The 14,961-nt window shown below is 37.5% G+C and overlaps 1 pseudogene; it reads right to left on the reverse strand.

Annotated features, from left to right (window-relative positions):
• Positions 1–10,819: 10,819 nt before the first annotated feature.
• LOC101130143 (protein phosphatase 1 regulatory subunit 14B-like) lies at positions 10,820–11,531 on the reverse strand (annotated as a pseudogene).
• Between the last annotated feature and the right edge of the window lie 3,430 nt (positions 11,532–14,961).

The raw sequence follows: 14,961 nt of genomic DNA on the forward strand, positions 1-14,961 counted from the left end.
AAAACTTGTGGGCTCAGAGCTTACAATCCATCTCTCCTATTGAAGAGCCTTGTGGGGAACAGGACTGCATGCTGGCAGAGAGAGCCCAGACTAGCAAAGTGTATAAACTAAACTAGCCCTCAGTTCATAACTTTAAATTGGCAAATATCATAACAGAGGAGACATAATCTTATACACACACACACGCACGCACACACGCACACACATATACACACACACAGTACCAAGAAGAACGAATGAGTTATCACCACACTCAGCCAATAAACAGATAATTTAGGACACAGAACATATCTATCTATCTATCTATCTATCTATCTATCTATCTGTCTATCTTAGGACACAGAACATATCTATCTATCTATCTATCTATCATCTAAAATACCTATTTTATCTCTCTATATAAATATATAAATAAATATATAAATAAATATATAAATATATATATAAAATATAAATAAATATATAAATATATATATAAAATAGTCATTATAAAAAAGAAGCAACCATAGAACTATAAAGACTTACTGGAAATTTAGGAATATGATGCCTGAAAATAAGGAAAATGGAAAATACGTGCTGGGATAAAACCTGATGAAATCTCTTAGAAATTGGGATAAAAGAAAACTAGGAACATATAGAAGTAAAGTTTAAAGTCTTAGAAGATCCCTTGGGGAAAGATAAGATCCTTCAAAAGGAGTTTAAGAAAGAGAGAAGAAAACAAAATATCCTAAAGAAATTATTGGAGAAATAATGAAAGAAAATTTATTTTTTAGCCACATGCATCTTCAGCTTGGAAAAAAACCACAGGATGAAGAGCATACAATTGAAGTAGAAAGACCACAGCTATACAGAGGCTCATGAAGGGTAAAGAGGAGATTTTTGAATGCTTCCACTTATTGCTTCCAATAAATGAGAATTCAACTTCTTATAAGAGATACCGTATGCTTGAAAACTGAGATCTGAGAAAAATATGACTACAACCTATAAGTAAACGCCCAGCCAAACTCTAAAGCAAGAGTTCAGGTAAAATAAGGACATTTTTGGGTATGTAAGCTATAGAAAATGTTACTACTCATTGATCATCCTCTGAAAGACTTGCTTATGTAATTTATCCAACAAAAAGAACAAAGGAACTCAAGAAAGAGGTAAAAAATGAGATCAATGAAACAGGGTACTTAATATATTGTGTATTGTGATTATATAGCAGAGTATCTCTGTTTTATAGGAAATATAAACTAAAGTATTCAGAAATGATGGAACAAGAAGTCAGCAACTTTCTCTCAAATTGTTCAGGAAAAGATGCTTTGTATTGTATCTTCACCTTTTCTATAACGGCATGATTATTTTGAAATAAAGATAATTTAAAAAATAAAATGGAGGGAAGAAATTGTAAAAGATAACAAGAAAAAAAAACAAAGTCAGCTTTCAGTGAGTTCCACACCCTTGTATCTGAAATTCCACCCCCGTTCTCCATTCCTCAGCTCACCTTCCTAATATCAATCAACAATTGACTTATTATTATATATTTAATAGTTTATGTTTCTTGTCTTTTGCCTCTGCCTCAAAAACTGGTATAAACCTTTCACGAGGAACTCTGTTCACTGCTATATTTCCTGAACATGGAACACTGCCAACACATACTGACTTCTTGATAAATATTTGTTGAATGAACTGAAAACCTTATTATTACAAACAGTAGCAATAAGTAAAATGTCACTCTTCACAAAATATTATTACTAAAACTGCCACTACTCAATACTGCTTATTATTAGAGATTACCACATTTCACTGCAATTTTTACATCGAAAGAAATCCAGTTAAACACCAGTTGTAAGATTATTGTCCCCTGGGATGTTCTTGAAATTAAGATGTCTTTTGTAATCTATCCAAGGGAAAAGTATTTTAAATGCCAGTTTTCAATTTTAAGAGTATTGAGAAGGTGATCTGACACATCATTCTTTTTAATGAACAAGGTATAAATCAATTTTAAGATAAGTACCAAAAAATTTTTAAAAAGAAAAAATAATGCCAGAATATCAGTTATGCAGTTGGTCTAGAATGCAAATTAGAACAGGAAGTATGAGGGCTCCAGGGAGAATTTTGTCAAGGAGAAAAATAATTTCCTATCATAAAACATATGATTAAGAAGCTACGTGACCTTAATGACAAGGTGAACCCATAGCATTATGACAATAAATGAAGAAATAAAAGGATTATGCTGCCCCCACCCCCCTATTCATTAGTTATGTGCTCTTTCCAACAGCAAGTTAATGACAAGGAAACCACCTCCACTCAGTGTCCAATCGCACTACTTGATTCTGCAGGGAACTACATTTAAATAACTATAATATTGTAAAAGCTGGTTTTGGATATTTTCTTGTTTTTTGTTTGTGTTAACCTATAGACAAAGCAGAGTTACTTTTAGCTATAAGAAGACAAGTGTTATAAAATTGTGCATAATAAAATGTGAGATAATGCCTAAAATGGATAAGTCAAGAAGTAAAGGTTATATTTTATTTGAAGACACAGATGAGCAAACAAAAACACTTAATAAATAAAAATATGCCTCTTAGAGCCTGGGGGTGTGAAAGTGTGGGGATAGGGAGGCGAAAAAGCAATTTAAGTCAGCAAAATTCTTCACTCTTCACAATAGAGGTAGTAGTGAGATCTAGTTTTAACTGATAAATAAATGAATGAAGATAAACATGATGGATATAACCACCAAAAGAAACAGAAATGTTTGTAACTGATTATCAGAAATGAGGAGTATGATTGAGAGCAAAGGACAGTTTATTTTTAATCTCAAATCCTCTCAGTTTGGATAGGAAATGTTAAATTACATACGATGCACACAGAAAAATGTCAGGTACAATGAGCACTGGCTATGAACATTGGTTTCCCCTGCAAGTGGAAGGGAGGGATAGTGAGCAAAGGACTGTGTTACACTCTTCATTAAACAATTTTCAATTACTTTTATTTTGCAATGAGTTATTTTGTTTTTGAATAAAATTATATACAATGATATGTATATGCTATTATAGAATAAGAAGGGGAACAGGCAACAGACTTCAATGCTGCAGTGAGGCTAAATCAGATAAAGAACCAAGATTTCATTGGATTTGGTAATTTGGAGGAGACCTAATGAGTGTAATTTTCGTAGAGTGTAGAGACAGAAGTAGAATTGCAGGGGAACTCTCTCCTCAATGAGAAGTGAAAAGGAGTAGGGGCAGCAGGTATGAATATAAGCTAATTTAAAGAAGTTTTGATGAACAAGGAAACAGAGAGCATGTGGAAGCTAAATAGCTGATATTTAAAGATTATGGTTACCTAAAGATCACTTAGATTGTAAAACAGGGTGTGTCATATCTTATAAATGAAAGGATCATGATATACAAAGAGCACTGAATGGTCATCTAAAGGTTTTCCAAGAAAAGATAATATCTGTATCTTTGTTCTCCTTTTCATTTTGGATGAGGCAAGCATCGAAAACATTTTCTTGGAGGCTTATTTTACAATTCTGAGGCTCTTCCTATCTCCCTCCCCTCAGCCCACCCTTTCAGAAATGCCTTTTGTAGACACTCATTACAGAGGCTTCTGAATCTATTAAGACATAATTACGTTTCTATATGGTAAATGTTTGAGGCATACTTGACTATATCCTTCTACCCATACATATTTCTAAAAATGCAGGGAAGTATCAGTGGGCTTTTTTTCATTTGATAAAGTTATGTCATATTAAGCTTTGGTCGTTAGCCATTATGACAAATATGCCAAATTGATAAACCATCTATCTTTGCCATCCAGAAATTATTGAATGAAAGTTGATTGTCCTTAATAACTAGGTCATTTCCTTTGGTGAATTCAAGGCACCTCAGTCATTTCAATTCATTTTTTTGGGCCAGATCCTAGTTTTTTTTTTTTTTTAATTTTCAATTTTTTTTTTTTCCAAGACGGAGTCTTGCTCTTTCACCCAGGCTGGAGTGCAGTGGCACAATCTAGGCTCACTGCAACCTCCGCCTCCCGGGTTCAAGCAATTCTCCTGCCTCAGCCTCCTGAGTAGCTGGGATTACAGGTGCCCGCCACTGTGCCTGGGTAATTTTTGTATTTTTAGTAGAGACGGGGTTTCACCATGTTGGCCAGGCTGGTCTCGAACTCCTGACCTCGTGATCCACCTGCCTCGGCCTCCCAAAGTGCTGGGATTACAGGTGTGAGCCACCGCACCCGGCCCTAATTTTTCAATTTTTAAAAATTGACATAAAATTATATGTAATTATGGTGCGAAACATAAAATTTTGATATATGCATACATTGTAGTATGACTAAAAGCTAATTAATATACTCCTTATGTCATATACTTATCATTTTTGTGTGATGTGTTTAAAATCCACACTTTTAATAATTTTGAAGTATACAATACATTGTTTTATTAACTGTAATCACCATGTTGTACAACATATCTCCTCAACTCATTCCTCCTGTCAAACTGAGATTTTATATCCTTTGACCAACATCTGTCTAATCCACCTCTCTGTCCCCAGCCCGTGGTAACCTCCATTCTCCTCTGCTTCTATGAGTTCATCTTTCAGATTTACATATAAATGAGATCATGCAGTCAGATACCCACTTGTGCAGCCAGATAGGGTCCAGGGAAATAATCCGAACTCATTTTATGTTGCCCTCTATCCTCTGTTGTTCTAACTTTTTCTTTATCCTCTGTGCCATTCCTTAACTTATTTACATCAGGTATCCTAATGTACTTAGTATCTTGCCCAGTGCCTCTGCAACCCAGCTTCCAGCAAACATAATCTTGAGAAAGATTCAGAGAAATTCATCCAATCTAAATGAAGCCAGTACAATGTCTGGCCACATTAGGCTTTCGATAAACATTGAATGCATGCATGAGATGTAGATGCTAATAATGCTTCTTCTGTCTATTGATTATTGGGTAGCAAACTACCACAACACTGAGTAGAAAAAGAACCATTTTAATATGCTCACAGATTCTGAGGCTCAAGAATTCAGTAAGGTACGAAAGGACAGCTCTTCTCTTCTCCATATGTTTGGGGCTTCAGCTGAGATGACTCAAAATAGCTGGGTGACTCCGGTGGCAGAGCTGGGACAGCTGGGACTTGGCGGTGCCCCCTGAAGATGATGCTTGCCTCCCCTCACATGTCTGGTATGTGACTTGGGATGACTGAGGGTCAGGTTCACCTGGGATGGCCAACAAGAGTGCCTACATATGGCTTCTCCAGTATGGTGGCCTCAGGGTGGCAGCATTTCTTACACAGCAACTCCAAGGTGCTCTAAGAGTGACTGTTCTCTGAGTCCAAAGTGGATGTTGCGGGGTCTCTTATTATCTAGTCTTGAGACTCACATAGCATCATATCCAACATACTTTATTGGTTAAAGCAGTCAAAGTGTTTATCATAACTTAAGAAGGGCCAGAGACCACTTCTCAATGAGAAGAGTATCAGCAAATTTCTGCCTGTGGTTAAAACAATCATGATGCTTAATCAGTTGCCTAAGATGGTTTGCCTCTTTACAGAAGACAGGAAGTGAAAAAAGCAAATAGAGAATAGTAGAATTTCAGGCATCTGCAAGCAGGTAGAAAAAGTAATTTTAGGGAAGGGACTGTTTTAGTGATGCATAAATGACTCAAGAAAATGTCAAGATGACTCTCTTTAGGATTTTAGTATGGTTTTACCTATTGAACTTTTCTGGAATAACGAAAGTATTGTAATACCAACTTCTCTGTTTCTTTATGCATTTTTAAATGTTTCTTCACGAAGTAGAGGAGGAGACAGGAAAGAAACTAACTTTGATTGAATTCCTCCTGTGTTCCAAGAACCCAAGGAGTGCTTTTGCAGTTTATGTGTGTGTTAATCAATGCTGCCAATAACTCCAGCACAGAATCTGAACAAGAATGTATGGAGTAAGCTTACACATACCGTCAAATATCTTTAGGAAAATAATGAAGTTAAAATGTCTTTGGATTTAATGAAAAAAAAAACAAGTTATAATCTAAAATGTGTATACACATGTACATTATTTGGGGCCAGGAGCAGTGGCTCATGCCTGTAATCCCAGCACTTTGGGAGGCTGGGTCTACACAGGGTCAGGATCATAAATATCACTCACTTTTGCTCATCTTGTCCCACAGGAAGGTCTTCAGGGGCAATAACACTCATGGAACTGTCATCTTCTGTGATAACAATGCCTTCTTTTGGAACACCTTCTGAAGGATTTTCCTGAGGCTGTTTTGCAGTTAATCTTTCTTATTTCTTTTAAATAAGCAGGAGTACAATCTAAAATAATGACAAAAAGGATAGTATAGTGAATACATAAACCAGTAACATAGTCATTTATTATGATTATCAAGGATTATGTATTATACTTAATTGTATCTTCTGGACTTTTTAAAGGCTAGTAGTACAATAGTTTGTTTACATGGGCATCACCACAAACATGGGAGTAATGTGTTGTGTGATTGTGTCACTAGGTGATGTCACTAGTCACTAGGCGACAGGAATTTTTCAGCTCCATTATACCCTTACAGGACCATCGTCATATATGCAGTCTGTTGTTGACTGAAATGTCATTATGTGGCATATGACTATAAACCAGTGGTCACACTGTAGGATTTTTCTTCAAATTGACTAGGCTATCCCCTAGTCAGGAGACTACAAGCCTGTGAACTCTCTCAGGGAAGAAGGAAAACCCTTGAGTCTCCACTTGGATGCTTCAAGTAAGGTTTCTTCCTAGCAGACCTAGAATTTTTCCATTTATGTATCTTCATAGACTGGTCAAGCAGCATCTTCATAGACTGGTCAACTATTTCACTTCTATAGACCCAGAGATTAACTTGCCACCACCACATATTTCTCAGGTCAAACAGTCTTATTACATTCTAACACTAGAGTTGATTATGGTTATTTTTCACACTTCGTCTCTGACAAAGCACCATCCTTGGCCTCTTTTACATAGGAATCTTGTCATTACCACTGATATCAGGGAAGCCAGCTCCATTGTAGCATCCTTCAGCATCATCTTTAGTACACAGAGAATGGCTACTGCAGAGTTCTTCCAGGTGCTGTTGCCTTCACCTATTGTGTTAAAGGAATGCTTGGTTAAGGAAATAGCCTTCAGGAACTCTCAGTTAGGTGTGGTTAAGTGCTAGCAGTGGTATAGGAAAATACTGAGTCAACATTGTACATTTCTAAGGAGAGCTAGTGAGCAGTTATACAAGAAAGTTATACTTGTTATCAGTGTTCAACCTCCTTCCACTCCAGAGTTTATAAAGATTAACAAGAATTTAGCAACTATTTATTGAACACTTACTGTGTACCAAGCACTGTGCCATGTGCTGGAGATTACAAATAGAATAAAATGTGGCTCCTACATCGTGAGTCTCATGAGGGGCTTATTTGCTATATTGTGGATTCTGCAGATCATAGAATCTGTAAAATCGGTTGGCCCCAACATAGTTAACAATTTAAGGACATCACTTCTTTCTTTTCTCATAATGTGTGAAACTTACAAGGTGAGAGATTTTTTTTCTCCCTCATCGCTATGTTTTATTTCTCCTTTTCTGTGGTGTCATGCTGGCTTTTATTAAATTATTAAGAACCACTGTTTGAACTTGCAATTATGACACTGTTAAATGCCATTAGCTCATCTTGTTTTTAACTACCTAAACCAATAAATCTGACATAGTCTGTGGATCTAGGAACTTGTAAAATCTCCTCTTTATTTCTATGGATTTGAAATTCAAAAAACATAAAAAAAAACATCTTTCTAAATGTCTTTGCATTGGCTTCTAGTTCCCTAGCAACTGTGAGGTAGACAGATGGCAGAATGGCCTCAGTTTGGGGCCATGTTCATATGATCATAATCAATTATTTTTTAAAAATAAAAAATATTTCTTGAGAGCTATACCTAGTGATAGAAACTAAAGGATGCTTTTTTCTTCTTTGTATATAACCTTAATGCTTTTCTGTAGGTGTTCTGATTACTTCCCAAATAGCCACTAATATGTCTATATTTTTGTTCTAAATTCTTTGTCTGATATACTGATTTTAGTTAAGAGAAAATAAAAGTAATAAGGATAGATAATTTTCTTTCATCAATAATATCTATACCTTTTTTCTGAGAATCGCTATAGCTAGAATTGAAAGCAAATATCACAGGCTCTCTTTAGCACTTCGAATGGTAACTGATAACATGACTTAATTTGTATCTTATTCTCTGTCTCTGTCTCTCTTTTTCCTCTTCATCTCAGAGACCATCTGGCAGGAAATATTGTTAAATTGCCACATCCTCATGTTATTTATAGTAAAGCTCTAACCTGTAGTCATCTGGCTTGGTATTTGATAAGTAAATTCCAATTTTGAGACTTCCAGGAAAAAATAACCAATTTCTCTAATAAAAATTTTACCTCGTACATATCAAATGCTCTTGCTTTCATATCATTGCCTTTCATGGACTTAAGTTAAATCTATCCTGAAACCCAGCCATGAAATGTCAGCAATGATTTTAAATTCTGGACAATGTCTGACTTTCCCTTTCCTGACGCAATGAGCCTTGGGCTCCTGGACTAATTTTACTGGTGGAAGAATTTTTGGGGAAGGGATGTTAAAAAAATGAGGAAGGAAAATAATTAGGTAATATTTCAAAATAATATACTACTACATAAACCCATGCCTTATAATGTTGGGATAGAAAGTAGAATATAATATTACTCTATATAAAGGAATCTTGGGGCCTCTGTATTAGTAATCTAATGCTGTGTAACAAGTCAGCCCAAAACTTAGAGGCTAAAAGAACTGAACATTTATTATCTTTTATGGTTCCTGTGAGTCGAATTTGGGAGTAGCTTGGCTGGGCAGTTCTGGCTCTGTGATGTCTCATGAGGTTGTGGTCATCTGTCAGCTGAGACCGAAGTTATCTAAAGTTTTAACTAGACTGGACGATCCATATCAAAGGTTGCTTTCTCACATGACCTACAGGCTGGTGCTGGCTGTTGGTAGGAGGTCTCAGTTTCTCTCCATGTGAGTGTTTCCACTGGGCTACTTGAGTGTCTTTAAGATATGATGACTGTGTTTTCTTGGAGCAATCCAATAGGTCAAAGTCAAAGCTGCAATACCTTTTATGACCTAACTTTGGAAGTCATACATAGTTACTTTTACAGTATTCTGAAGATTGAGTCAATATGGGAAGGGAATACACAATGAAGTGAATACCAGTGGAGTCTGCATTTTCACCTTCAATGGTCACATCTCTTCCAAATAGAAAATACATTTCATCCTCTCCCAAGAATCCTCAGTTTCTTCTTATTACAATATCAGCTTGAGGACTAGGTTCTCGTCATCTAAATCAGGTCCAAGTGCACATGAAGCTCCTTATGTGTGTTTCTTCAAGTACAGCTCTTCAAACACAATTCCTATCCCTCTGAAGATCTGTGAAGTAAAGAAATTATTTGCATCTCAAATCCACTCAAAATACAATAATGGAAGAGGAATAAGAAAAGTACTAGGAACTTTTCCATTCAAAAAAGGGGAAAGTGGGAGGCACATAGGAAACATTGGTCCATAATAATTCTGAAATCCAGCAGGATATATGCTAGCACTTCCTTGATAAGCTCTCATTCCTATGAGCTCTGGGAATGAGTCCCCCTGTACTCTTGGCTTTACTCCCTAGGTTCTTTTATTCTCTGAGTCATCCTTCCTTCCTATTGCCGATAAAAGGTAGCCTGTGTTTTTTTGTTTTTTGTTTGTTTGTTTTTTGTTGTTGTTGTTTGTTTTTCGAGATGGAGTCTTGCTCTGTCACCCAGGCTGGAGTGTAATGGTGCAATCTCGGCTGACTGCAACCTCCACCTCCCGGGTTCTAGTGATTCGTCTGCCCCAGTCTCCCAAGTAGCTGGGACTACAGGTGTGTGCCACCACACCCGGCTAATTTTTGTATTTTTAGTAGAGATGGGATTTCACCATGTTGGCCGGGCTGGTCTTGAACTCCTGACCTCAAATGATCCACCCACGTCAGCATCCCAATGTGCTGGGATTACAGGTGTGAGCCACTGTGCCCGGCCTAGCCTATGTTTTAAGTGAGTAGTTTTCTCAGCCTGTTTTCTGCTTGTAGCTATTTTGGGGTCTAAAAGGTCCTTTTCATTTTATCTTTCTTTCTGTTAATGTGGTGTGCCATATTTACTGATTTGCGTATATTAAACCATCCTTGCATCCATGGGATGAATCTGACTTTGTCATTGTAAATGATCTTTTAAATGTGCTCCTGGATTCAGTTTACTAGTATCTTGTTGAGAATTTTTACATCTATGTTCATCAGGAATATTGGCCTATAGTTTTCTTTTTGTTGTTGTTGAGTCCTTATCCAGTTTTGAAATCAACATAAATCTGGCCTGATAAAATGAGTTTGGAAGTTTTCCTTCCTCTTCAATTTTCTGGAATAGTTTGAGAAGCACTGGTAGTAGTTCTTCTTTAGAACTAATTAAGCAGTGAAGTTATCAGATCCTTGGTTTTTCTTTGATTCGAGACTTTTTATTATTTTTATTTTTATTTTTTAGCTGCACCAAAGGCATAGCCTAGCTTTATTAAAGGTCCTGCGCCACAGAGTCAACATAAAAACACAAAAAGTCTCATTGGTTTAATAACAATGAAGAACCCCAAAAATGGAAAACGAAGGGTGCAGGGGAAGAGACCTGCTCATGGCACTGAGCCTGGCCACAGGGTCCGCTGGTATTGCTGTTGCTATGAGGTCAGGGGGACAGTGATTGTCCTGAGCCACCATTCACCTGGGTCAAGGACCCTCACTTCTTCTGGGGTGTGCTCAGCTTCTGCATGCCCCGGATCTTGTCCAGCAGGTCAGAGATGAAGGCCTCGGTGGGTTTGTAAGTCAACCAGCAGCTCCTCGACCCTGGCAGCCTGGGCATCCTCACTCTCCATGTCCAGGAGTTCATCCACGTCAATCTCCAGTTCTGGGATCTCCTTTTCCTGGCAGTCGGGGAGTTGTGTCAGCTGCTCCATGATCCACTCCTCCAGGTTGAGGCACTTTGTAGCTCCTTGTGGTAATACTTGACGGTGACCTTCCCTTGGCGCCTCACTGGGCCCTTATCGTCTGTGCCACCCGGGCCTCCTCCTGCGGCCCTGAGGGGTGGGCTCTGAAAGTAAACACGTGGTCCTGAGCCACCACTGCCCCGCCCTGGGGCCAGGGCCGCCGTCTGCCATGGCGGCTGCCAGGGCCATGTACGTGCATCAGTCTCCTCACTGTGTCTGGACGCCAGCTGCCTGGCTCCTGGTGGCTGGCCCGGGTTAGCCTGCTGGCTCCGCTCTGCGCAGCTCCACGGAGATTACAGTGGGGGTGCTGGGGGACAGCTGCAGCATGCGGAGCCCCCAGGTCTGCCCTTGCTGCGCCCCTGACTTTTTATTACAGAATCAATTTTCTCACTCTTTGGTCTGTTCAGATTTTCTATTTTCTTCATAATTTAATCTGAGTAGGTTGTAATCCAGGAACTTATCCATTTCTTCTATGTTATCAAATTTGTTGGAGTATAGTTGTTCACAATAATTTCTTATGTGTCTTTGTATTTCTGTGGTATCAATTGTAATGTCTAATTTTTAATCTTTTATTTTTTGGGGGTATTTTTCTCTCAGTCTAGTTAAAGTTTCTCAATTTTGTTTTTTTAAACAAACATTTCTTTTTGTTGATCTTTTTAAAAATTAAACTTTTAAGTTCAGGAGTACACATGCAGGTTTGTTACATAGATAAACGTGTCATGGGGATTTGTTGTACAGATTATTTTTCACCTAGGTATTAAGCCTAGTACTCAATAGCTATTTTTCCAGATCCTCTGCCTCCTCCCACCCTCCACTCTTCCATATGACCTGATGTGTGTTGTTCCCCTTGATGTGTCCATGTGTTCTCATCATTTAGCTCCCACTTATAAGTGAGAACATGCAGTATTTGGTTTTCTGTTTCTGTGTTACTTTACTAAGGATAATGGCCTCCAGCTCCATCTAGTTCCTGTAAAGGACATGATCTCATTTTTTTATGGCTGCATAGTATTCCATGTTGTAAATGTACCAAATTTTTAAAAAATTGAAATGGAGTCTTACTTTATCACCCAGGCTGGAGTGCAGTGATGCAATCTTGACTCACTGCAACCTCTGTCTCCTGGGTTCAAGCAATTCTCCTGCCTCAGCCTCCTCAGTAGCTGGGATTACAGGCATGTGCCACCACGCTTGGATAATTTTTGCATTTTTAGTAGAGACGGGATTTTGCCATGTTGGCCAGGCTGGTCTTGAACTCCTGACCTTAGGTGATCTTCCTGCCTCAGCCTCCCAAAATGCTGGGATTATAGGCGTGAGCCACCGCACCTGGCCTGCACCACATTTTCTTTATCCAGTCTGCCATTGATGGGTATTATGTTGATGGCATATCTTTGCTATTGTGAATAGTGCTGCAATGAACATATGTGTGCATGTGTCTTTATGATAGAATGATTTCTATTCCTTTGGGTATATTCTTAGTAAAGGTATTGTTGAAAGTGGGCTGTTGAAGTCCCCTACTATAATTGCATTTCAGTTTCTCTCTCCTTTTAGGTCTAATAATATTTGCTTTATATATATGGGTGCTCCAGTTTGGGTGCATATATATTTACAATTGTTATATCATCTTGTTGAACTGATCTCCTTATTAAAGAATAACCTTTGCCTCTTTTTACTATATGTTACTGAAATTCTATTTTATCATATATAAATATGACTATTCCTTCTTGCTTTTAATTTGTGTTTGTATGGGATCTTCTTCCACCCCTTTATTTTTAGTCTGTTTGTCTTTACTGCTAAGGTGAGTCTCTTGCAGGCAGAATATAGTTGGGTCTAGTTTTTTTAATTCATGCAGCTACTCTATATTTTTTAATTGAAGAATTTAAACCATTTACATTAAAGATTATTGTTAGATAAGAACTTACTCCTGCCATTTTGTTAATTGTTTTATTGTTGTTTAATAGATTCTTTACTCCCACTTTTTATTTTGTTGTATACCTTTGTGGTTTGGTGTGAAGCTTTTTCCTTCCTCTTTCTTGTTTATTTGCTATAATTGCTTTCTTTGTGGTTATCACTGGGATAACATAAAGAGTCTTGCCAGAATAGACTATTTTAAGCTGATAGCAACTTAACCTTGGTCACATAAAAATTCTCTGGACATTTTCCTCCTTTCAATTTAAATTTTAATTGCCTAATTTTTCTTCTCTATTATATGTTCCCTAGCCACTAATTGTAATGGTTGTTGTCGTTGACCACTTTTACTTCAAACCTTTATATCAGAGAATTGAGAGATTTATATAGCACCATTATATCACTGTGATATTCTGAGTTTGATTTATGAATTGATTGCTACTGGTGAGCTTTATACCTTCAGGTGTTTTCATGTTAGTAATTATTGTCCTTCCATTTTCAGTTGTAGCACTCCCTTAAGCATTTCTTGTAGGGTTAGTCTAATGGTGATGAATTCTCTCAGGCTTTGTTTTTCTGTAAAGGTCTTTATTTCTCTTTTATTTCTGAATAGTTGTGTTGGATATAGTATTCTTGACTGAAAGAATTTATTTGTTAAACTCTCTTTTACTACATCATTCACTTTCTTGGCTTGCAAGTTTTCTGCTAAGAAATTTGCTAATAGTCTCACGGAGATCGCCTTCTATATCACTTGATGCTTTTCCCTTGCAGCTTTTAGAATTATCTCTTTGTCTTTGACTTTCGACAGTTTGATTATAATATGCCTCAGAGAGGATTTTTTGGAAGTTGAATCTAATTGAGGAGCTTTGAGTTTCTAGAATCTGGATGTTTGTATATCTTCCAATATGCGGGAAGTTTTCAGCTATTATTTCATTAAATAGGTTTTCTGTGACTTTATTTCTTCTCCCTCTAAAACTACTATAATGAGAAAGTTTGTGTGATTAAGGGTATCCCATAAGCCCTACAGGCTTTTTAAATTCTCTTCTATTCTTATTTTATGTTGTCCCTTCTGAGTTATTTCAAATGATCTGTTTAAGTTCAGAAATTCTTTATTCTGTTTAGTCTGTTGCTAAAGCTCTCAATTGTAGTTTTTATTTCATTAACTGATTTTTTTCAGCTCTGATGTTTCTGTTTGGTTCTTTTTTCATGTAATATCTATCTCTTTGTTAAAATTCTCATTCAGATAATGAATTGCTTTTCTGATTGCATTGAAATATTTGTATTCTCTTGTATCTCACTGAGTTTTATTAAGATCATTAATTTGAAACTTTTCAGGCATTTTGTTAATATCCTTTTTTTTTGGAGTCTGCTACTAAGGATTTACTGTGTTTATTTGTTTTGGGGGGCTGTCATGCATGCTTCCTTGGTTCTTCATATTTCTTATGTCCCTACATTGGTCTGTGTATCTAGTAGAATAGTTTCTTTTTCCAATTTGTGAATTAATTGTCCTAGGGATAGACTTCTTCCTGTAGACACTTTCTAGAGTTTTAGTGAGGTACGGTGCATTGACTTTGGTTTTGGGTGAGTCAGTAACATGGACTCCATGAAGTTTCTTCAGCTGTAATCACTGTCAGTAATTTCTGTGATTGCCTTAGTGGTCTAGGCTGCATGAGTTTATGATGGTGTTGGTGTAGTTTTGCTGTAGGTGGGAGTGCTGAGCTGGTTGTTGGGTTGGGTATGTGTAGGCACAATGGGCCAAGAGGCTCTGTCAGGCTTTCCAGGGAGGTGGAGTTCATTACTGGGATAGCTGTGAGACTGAGCTGAGTCATGTGTAGACACGGCAAGGCTGGGAGGTCCTACGGTAGTCTGTCTAGGGGTGGGCCACTCTCAGGCAAGCTATTGTGCCAGGCATGGGTTTGTGTGAGTACAGCGAGGTGGGAAGTCCTGTGGCTATCTGCCTGTAGAGGCAGCATTGCTGCGGGACCAGCTATTGGGT

Source organism: Gorilla gorilla, chromosome 5 (assembly GCF_029281585.2).
Source record: "Gorilla gorilla gorilla isolate KB3781 chromosome 5, NHGRI_mGorGor1-v2.1_pri, whole genome shotgun sequence".
Lineage (NCBI taxonomy): Eukaryota > Metazoa > Chordata > Mammalia > Primates > Hominidae > Gorilla > Gorilla gorilla.